The sequence below is a fragment of the Alligator mississippiensis genome, chromosome 16 (genome assembly GCF_030867095.1).
Source record: "Alligator mississippiensis isolate rAllMis1 chromosome 16, rAllMis1, whole genome shotgun sequence".
NCBI classification, from domain to species: domain Eukaryota; kingdom Metazoa; phylum Chordata; order Crocodylia; family Alligatoridae; genus Alligator; species Alligator mississippiensis.
Genome location: NC_081839.1, coordinates 15,332,151 through 15,341,547, shown reverse-complemented (window position 1 = coordinate 15,341,547; position 9,397 = coordinate 15,332,151).

Here is a 9,397-nt window from a genome sequence, read left to right as displayed (position 1 = left end):
AGAGGCCTGGGGATGAGAGGAAGCGGCTGGGAGCCCGGACCCCTGGGTTTTGTGCAGGGAGGGGCTGGGGGGAGAGCAGGGGGGCTGGGTGGCCGGATGCCTGGGTTCTCTTGGGGGCGCTGGGTGCGGGAGAGAGCAGGCAGGTTGGGGTCTCGGGTGCCTGGGTTCTCTATAGGGGAGGGGGCTGGGGGCCGGGATGCCTGGGTTCGCTGGCAGGGAACAGGGAGGGGGCTGGGGGGTGAGAGCAGAGGCCCAGCTCAACCCTCAGGCACCCACGGAGCATGGGTCTGGTGCTGGGTCCACCACAAAATAAGGGCAATGTTTTCCCTTGGGGCTGGCCCCCCTTCCCTTCCCCTCTGTATTTTCATCAGTGCCAGGCAGGATAGTGGTCTGATCGCTCTGCCCAGCTGTCCCTCCTGAGCGCTGGGGCTTGCACGCATCCTCCCTTTTCTTTGTTCATAAAACAAATAACTCAGAAGAAACTTTTCTTTTAAATAGTTCTAAACTATTGCTTATGAGTTGCATGCCACCCCTAGTATCTCTATCTCCCAATACCCTCCCAGTATCTCCCTCTGCCCTCAGGATCTCCCATTATGTCCCAGTGCCATCCTCCTGTGTCCCAGTGCCCTCATAGCATGTCTATGATATGTCAAGGCATGTCCTTGGTGTGTGGGGGCATGTTCTGCCACCTCTGCAATCCCCTGTGCTCACACAACCCTTACATCTCCTCATGCTCTGACACCTGAAGAAGCTGCCCCGGGGCCGTGGCATGACATTGCATGTCTATGGCATGTTAGAATGTGCCTGTAAGGTGTCAGAGTGTGTCTGTGGCATGTCCTTTGCATGTCGGGACATGTCTCTGGCGTGTTGGAGTGTGTCAGAGCTCCAGCCTCTGCTCCCAGATGCAGGACAGCTTGCCCAGCTTGAGGTGGTCGTAGTCCATGCAGCTGGGGGCCAGCTGGCCGTCCTTCCTGTCTGAGTAGCTCGTTCCCTCGTGCAGCTTCCCCATCATCACTCAGGGGCAGGAGACCTCCAAGACCCCTGGCCCCCGGCTCCACTACCCGCCCCCTTGCCCTGCCCCTGAGTGCTGTAGAGGATGTGGGCAGAGAGCTTGACCTTGACCTTCTGTGCAGTGGTGCTGAACTGCGTGGCCTGGCGCTCCACGCCTGCTTGTTCACCGTCTCCTTCAACAGCTCCAGGATAGCGTTGCCTGCACGGGGTCACTGGGGTAAGTGCAGGGCTGAGGGGGCAGACCCCCTCTTAGCAACCCCAACCAGGCCAGGCACCCCCAGAGCCCCCCTTGCAAACCCCCCAACCCTAAGGGGCCCACGCACAATGAGGACACCCCAAAGTTCCCTGCCCCGCCGCCTGCACAAGCCCTGCCCCCAGGCTCCGCCCATCCCACCAATCCCCTTCCCGGCCCAGCCCACAGCCAGGGTTTGCCTGTGGGGCAGTCCTCCTCAGGCTGGTGCCCGTGCCCTCCGCTGGAGCTTCAGTCCCTTCTTTTGGCAGTGGCTGGCAGGCAGGAAGCCATGCTCTAGCGCCCCCCGGCTCTAGCGCCCCCCGGCACCACTGGGGGGATGTGGCTGCCTTTCCTGAAAAAAACTGAATGCCTGTTCACTTGCTTCTCAGTTCAGTCCATGCAGCTTCGACTGACAGGTGAGCACTGACTGTGTTGTTTCATCCTCAGGCTCTTTGGCTGTCTGTGCTTAGCTCAGCAACCACTCAGCTAGCAGCACGCAGAACTGCTGCTCAGAGCACAGGACCCACACACCCAGCCCGCCAAACAAGCTCTCAGCAAGCCCAACACAGGCAGGCCTTGGTCCCTCTCCTTCCCATCATGTGCATGTGCACATTGCCTCCGATGTGGCTTCCCCGTCACACTAGTCCCTCCCTGCCTGTGCATCCCCAGTGCAGAGCTGGCTGTACGTGGGCTCCTCCATGGATGTGACCTAGGTCAACACCATGGCCTGTGAGCAGTACAGCAGCTGCCACGGCTGCATCCTGAGTTGTGACCCAGCCTGCGCCTGAAGCAGTGAGCTGGATGCCTGCGTTGTGCACTGGAGACAGAGCGGGTGAGTCCCTCCCCTCCTGCCCCATGGCTCTACCCACGGTGTGTCCTCTTGGCCATCTGAAGAGGTCTCCACGGCCCTCCAGATGCCCAGGACTGCCCCTGCCACAGTCCTCTGGCCCACTAAGTAGTGGTTCCTGGGTATCGCCTCTGTCGCTGACTTGCTGGACCTGACATTGTGGCTCCTGCCCCTTTTTCTCTGCTATTTGCTGTGTAGCTGGTGCCCAGTGCCCAGAACCAGGTGCTGGCCCAGTGCACACCCCCTGCTCCCTCCCCCAGGTCCTCCAGGCCCTGCCCAGACCAGGGGATGAGCGGGCCGTGGGCATCTGAGCCTGAGGCTGGTGCAGCCACGGGACTCCGGTCATCTCTGCCTCTCTCCCATGTCGGGTTACTGCAGGACATCATATCTGCCAACATCTCAGGGCTGAGCCCAAAGGAGATGGAAGGTGGGTGCCTGGAGGGTGATGGTGGCAGGGGAACCCCGGATCTGGGCAGGGAGAGGGAGAGGCCAAACACTCCTCAGCAATGTGGATGCTGCACAAGCTGCAGGCTGGGGAGCTGTGAGCCACAGCAGGCAGAGGCTGTGCAGCGTGTGCGTCTCTGGGTGAGCAACAAGCAACCTCAGGACCATGCATGGGACTGTGCTCCTGAGCCTGGCCGGGGTCTGCGCCCTCCAGATGTGTTGAGAAGTGGTGATTGTATTAGCTGAAGTTGGCCTGGTCCTGCCCCTCACCCAGAGCTCACACCAAGGAGCTCCGTGGCCCCACACCAGCCAGAGCTGCTAGCTCCATGCGAGCGAGGGTGAGACCTGTCCCCAGCCCCAGCTGCTGCCACCCCCGGGTCATGTGGGCCTGGCAGCCCAGAGCAGCTGGAGAATCCACTGTCCTCCCAGGTCCCAGGCACAGCAGTGATGAGCCCTTCCTGCTCCCCTGCACCAAGGCCTGGGCACAGCCTGGCTCCAAGGGCTTTTCCTAGCACTTACTGTGGCAGTAAACACCTGCAATGACCCACACAACACCAGTAATGATGCCCACAGTCAGCACTGGATTGGACTCTGGAAGAGGGAAGGGGTCTGTGAGTGAGGCAAACCCCAGACTTGTTCCCAACGCTGTATGGGCCCAGTGCCCCCTTCCCATCAGTACCCCTGCATCCTCTGACCCCCCAATTCCTCCCCGCTCAGTAGGGTCAGTCAGCTCCTCCCTCCTGAGCACCACGTTCCTTCTCCCTCCCCGTGCGGTGGTCACTCACCCCTCCGGCCCTTGTCCCAGGCCACTCTCAGAGCTGCCCCCAGGCTCTCATGCCTCACGCTGTAGGCGTAGTTGTGGTTGCTGCTCGGGTCAATCTCGATGGTGGCCCAGGTCTGGTAGGTCTCATCTCTGCTGGGAAGGACCCCTGCATGGCTCGTCTCCTGGGGCTGCACCTCCCCATTTTTCAGCCAGACAGCAGCCACGTCCTTGGGGCAGAAGCCATGGACCTGGCAGGCTAGGGTGGTGCGTCCGCCCCAGGATGATGGCTTGTTGCTCACCTGTGCCATGGGACGCTCTGGGAGGGAGGAGACACCTGCTAGAGTGACTGTCCTGTTGGGCCCTCAGCACCCCTGCCAGGAGCCCGGGCTGGGCCCTGCACCGGGCCACACAAACTGGCTCCAGCGCCCATTTGAGGCAGGAGCAGGCAGTGCTGGGGAAGGAGCGTGGGGGACGGGAGACACGGATGCATCAGGCTCGGGGCTGCAGGAACGGGGTTCGACACAGCTGATCTCTGGTTCTCAGACACGTGGCCAGGGCACGGACACCACGTGGGCTCTGCCCAGCTGGGAGGCCTGACCAGGGCAGGGACAGAGGCACCGTGTCCTACAGCTGTGCTGGGGTCTCACCCAGCAGCAAGACCAAGAAGCAGTGGTCGCCATCCTGGACACAGGGGGATGGGGCAGGCATTCCCTGGGGTGAGGGGGTGCCCGGTCAGTGCTGCCCTGGGCGGTGACACTGGGACTCACTGCTCTGCAGTGCTGCCTCCCCGTGCTGCAGGTACTGCCGCAGCCACTCGATGCAGGTCTCCTGCAGGTAGGCTCCTGCATGCTAAAGAATGGCCTTACCCTCCTTCCACCTGCGCTGGGTGACCTGGGTCTGCGTTGTTGTGTGGGATTTGCCCCCCTTGGGCCACAGCCTTGAGTGGCTGATGGCTGAAGGCTCCCGGTTACCTCCCAGATGCAGTTGGCTGGGGGTCCTGAGCTCATCCACACCTGGGGGGCAGCAGTGGGAGGTTCACAGAGGCATGAGACCCCCCCATCCACTTCCCTCAGGGAGTCACTAGCTGGAGCTGGGGGGCAGCAGGGGCTTGGGGGGGCAGTCTCTGCCTCACCACCCCTCCCCTTGCACCCCTTCTGCCCAATGCACGTGTCCTTTGCCCCCCCGGCCTCCTGTCCATGGATACATGGTTCTGCATGCATGTGCTCCCCTCTGCTCTGAGGAGAGCCACCTCTCCCACGCCCATGTCTGCTGCCTCCCATCACATGCACACTACCATGATGGGGAGAAAAGCGGGGCAGCTGGGTGCTGGGGGAGAAGGGGGCGCAGCTGCAAGCCTGGAGGGAGACGCAGGTGCGACCCGGTGCCCAGGGCGGGGGCAGACAGGACACGAAGGGGTTCAACTGTCTCTCCGCCCCGCCCGCCCTCAGCCCGCCCACCTGCGCCGCGGCCAATAGAGAGCTTGCGCGTCAAAACAACGGGGGGGGGTGGAGTAGGGGGTTCGCGCTTGCGCAGCGCAGCGCAGGATGGGCGGCGGGAGGCGGCAGTCACGTGCCGGCGCCCAGGCCCTGTTCCCCCCCGACCCCCGCCGCTGCCGGTAGGGCCGGGACTGCGTCCGTTGCCCCGGAAACGCGGCAGGAGCGACGGGGGAGGGGGTGTCGCGGGCACGCGCGCTCGGCAGCAGCAGGCGGCGGAGGAGGAGGAGGGCGGAGGAAGCGTGTCCAGGCCGGCTCAGGCCCGCTTCGACACCCTGCGACACCGACATGAGCGCTGGGGCAGCGCCGGCCCCGGCCCGGCCCCGCCCCGATGGAGGCCGGGTCTCTGCACAGCCGCAGGAGCCGGAGGGGCAGGAGCCGCGCGTTGTGGCCGGTCCGCACTGCAGAGCCCCCCCCCCCCGCGCAGACACGCGGCCCGGCTGCGCTAGAGTCCGGCACCCGGGACCGGCCTCGTGAGACAGGGTCGTCCTCGGCTGCGGGGGGGGGGTTGCCCACGGGTGTTTGTACGAGGGGGGGGTGTGGCTATCCACATATACACTTGTACACGTATGTTTATGTGTGCATGTCGGTATACATACGTGGAAAGAGTGCATGTGGCAGTGCACATACACTTCTGCCTGTGCACACACCTGCATGCACACACACAAACACGTGCACGCTATGCAAATGCACCCCATGCACTGCACTGTGTGTATACACCTACACATATGCGTGTACGTACACACATGTACATGCGTGTATGTGGCTGCATGGGCTCACATACCGAGTGCGTGAGTGCGAGTCGAGCACTGGGTGGATTTGAGCACTCGATCCCCAGAGCGGTGGGTGCGGGGGACAGCGTTTGGTGGAGTCGCCCTTTCCAATGAGATCCGTTTTAGCCCAGGGAGGTGAATCCGGGCGACCCCTTTCCCTGGAAGCTCATGGGCTCATGCAGCCGTTGCTGGTGCTGTTCTTGTTTCCCCTGGCCCGTGCTGCCTGCCCTGCTGGACGGGCCCAGGTGTAAGAGTTAAGGTTGGTTCAACACTTCGGTTTCTGCAGTAACCTTAGGAATGGTGTTGGTTGTGGTTTGTACCACGTAGACTCGCTGAATCAGAGATGCGTCAGCTCTTGTAAGCATCTGGCAAAAATAATTTTTTTTTCCTGCAACATCCCAAATAAAGAGACCTTACAAGATTGTCTGGGTACATGAAATAAGCCTCAGCTGGGCTCCTTTGTGATATTAGCTCTATGAGGCATGTAAACACCTGCATGTGATTCACAAGACAAACCTCGAGGTTTCAGGTAGGAAGCCATAGCATCAGAAGCCGTTCGTATCTGCTGTGGTCTAAGCTTTCTGCAAGAGGGTAGGGGTGGGAGTCAGTCTACTATTTTTCATAATGAAAAAATGAGTGAAATTAATTTTTGAAATGCAGGTGCCACGAAATTCAGGCAAGTTACAGAAGGGTGCCTGGAGCTGAAAAAGGCTGAGAAACCACTGTACTAGGTACAGGAAGCCACGATGATCGCTTTCTCTACAGCATCTTAAATAGCAACTGGATATATTTTTCATGCCTGTTAATGGGGACTGATTTCAGAAATGCTCCAGTGAAGACATTAAGTAGGACTGGAATTGTCTCCTTGTTTCTCCAGCACTCGACGCTCCTCACCTCCCTCTCCAGCGCTCGGCGCTGTCTTCCCCCGGGCACTGACGTTCCTGGTTATGCCTCTGGCTTTGCTTACACAAAAAATGGAACCAGTTTAACTCTGGTTTACTCAATCTGGTGAATTTAAGTAGTGCACACCAATTCACAGGTGGTTTTCTTGGTGTAGCTTGTGTTGATAACTTTTTAAAACCAATTTTAATTAAATAGGCACAATATCTGGCTAGGTGAGGCCTGAAACATTATTTCCCACACCCGTTGCATAGTCATGCATGCGCATAGGAAAAGAAAGGAGGAAGTGCTTGATGAAGTTACGGAACCACTTTGATTCCAGTTAAGTTACTACATGTCTGCTCCCTGACACAGGAAGTTGCTTGGCTTACCTTTCTAGTAGGATCTATTCATTTAGCAATAGCAGTTATAATTATGCTTTAAAAATACTTACAGTGAAATCTGATTTCACATGCTCCTGCATTTCGGGGGGAGGGGAAAAATCTATTTGTCAATCTTCTTTTGTTAAATAGAAAGCAAAAGACTTATCTAGGCAGAATTGTGGTGGGGGATATTTATTCCAGTTTTTGCTATAATTTTAAATCTTCCAATTTGAATGTTGTATCACTGGGATTTTTACCTTTAAATGGGTAAAGTAGTGTCATGAAATACTGTATGATTCACACCCAAAGAGAAGGTACAATGTATTTTAAGGTTGGGAAATTATATTAGAGCAAGCAGAAGCAAAAGTGTCTAGCCAAACCAATAATTACCTTTCCATTAATACTAGATTCTGTTTCTCACCTGTCTAAACTCTTTCCTCTGGTGAGATAGTATCATCTTTTTACATTAATCTTAGGATTTAGTGTGGGATAGTTTTAAAATTGCTCTTCTGTGTAAAGTTAAGACTAACAGTCCTGATTTCCTCAATGCTGAAAAAAGCCCCTCTTTTTCCTGATTTACATACTTAGAAACATGTTTCTGTTTTAACAATGATTGATGGAGGTTGGGTTTTTTGCTTTTGTTTTGGCGAGTCTCTGCTTTTACATTGGTATGTGGTATCATAACTGATAGGTGATTTCCCTTGTGGAGTGGGGGGTGGGGTTCCAAAGAGAAAATCATCCACTATGAATGCTTTGGGCTTGATTCAGTACTCTGTGAAGTCAATGAAAAGACTCCCATTCATCTCAGTGTCAATTGGATTGGATCCTTAAAATGGCTTTTCTTGGGGAAACAAGAAAGATTAAAAATAGATTTAAAAAAATAATAAAAAACAAGACAGATTAAGAATAGAATGAAAAGTTTTGACTTTTAAGCTGCTAGGTCAGGTCTAGTAAAGGCTGGTAGGGAATAAAAGTCGTAACTGTTTGGGAACCTTTGGGCCTTTTTGAAGATAGGCTAGTATGATTTGTGGTGGAAAAGCATCAAACCCTACTTTCCAGCTTTTCTTGTGCTGTTTTCAGGGTTGCTTTGAAGACTGTTTGTTGGCTCTGTTAATATCTTTGGAAATGGTGATTTGTATTGGACATGGAACTTTTCTAACTCTTGGAAAGGATTTCTAGCTGTATTGTCTACAGAACTAACCGTGGGTATTTTTACAGTCCAAAATGTGAACTAATTTACTAATTGAGAAATTAACTTTTTTTTCTTCTTCTTTCAGCGCTACAACGTGTTGTGAAGCATTTACACCTGCTCCACTTGTGCATATTTTCAAACAGGCAGGATCTTTTGAAAACGATACCTAATGTTATATTATTAAAATGGCTATCCATACAAGGCTGAGAGTATAAAAATGAAAATGCTGACAGGTATTTTTTAATCTTTTGAGATTTTAACTAACATTTTATTGTTATTTATGTTTTCTAATTATCTCTCTAAGCAAATATAAATTGCTGTATTATGCATCTACTAGACAAGGGTTGCTCAATTTCCAGGCCCTGGGCCAAATGCAGCCCCATGGAGCCATCACATCTGGCTTGTGGGGCTCCCCATGGGTCTGGGGAATTGGCAGCAAGCGAGTGGTGGCCATGAACACAGCCTCCCCCCCACTTTCCCCTGCCAAATCCCCAAGCCCCAATACCTGCATGGCTGGTCTGAGCCAAGTTATGCCTCTTTCCCCCGTGGGCCTGGGCCACGTTCCCCCACTTTGGGATCAGGGTTGGACCGTGTCCCCTTCCTTTCCTGCAGGGCCAGGTTGGGCCAGGCCACGCACTCTTTCCCTCCCTACAGGGTTACCTGGCTAGCCTTCTTTCCCTCTTGACAAGGATGGGTCAAGCTCCTTTCCCCATCAGGGCTGTGTTGAAGCCAGTTTGTCCCCCACCTGGCCAGATGGTGCCCACTCACGTGCCAGAGCAGGAACACCTGGATCCAGCCCACGAATGTACTGGCCACTGACAGTCTGGCCTGCCGTGTGAAAATGTTGGGGCTGCACTGTACTATCGGTGGTCCATTAAACCAATTTTAAATAAACAAGTCATGGAATCACAGATTATGCGATCATAATTTTATCACTACTTGATATTTTCCTTTCAAAGGCAAAAATAGAAGTACTCTGTGACAGGCTCACAGCCACAGGGGCTGCCATGACACCCCTAGCGGCCTTGCTGCTCCTGCCTGGCTCCAGCCCTAATGTCACTCTCTCTTCATTGTTCACCAGCCGTGCCTTGCTCTTAATATTACAGGTTGATTCAAGGAGGCTGCTAGCAGGCCTTAGAGTGAGCCCGAATTCAGTAAGTTTCCACTGGGTCTGAGGCCCCGTTGGTCTCTATCCAGACATCCAACCTTGGTAGGTTCCTCTCGGCCTGACTGCAGGTGCCCTACAGGGACCTAGCCTTCAGGGCAAACTGAGTGGTTCCTTTTCCTCCCCTACTCCACGCCCTAAGCCTCAGAGATGTTCTCCCTTTGATTTTCCTTCTTATACACTCTGGCCCCTTGAGCGCTCAGACCCCTCCCCCG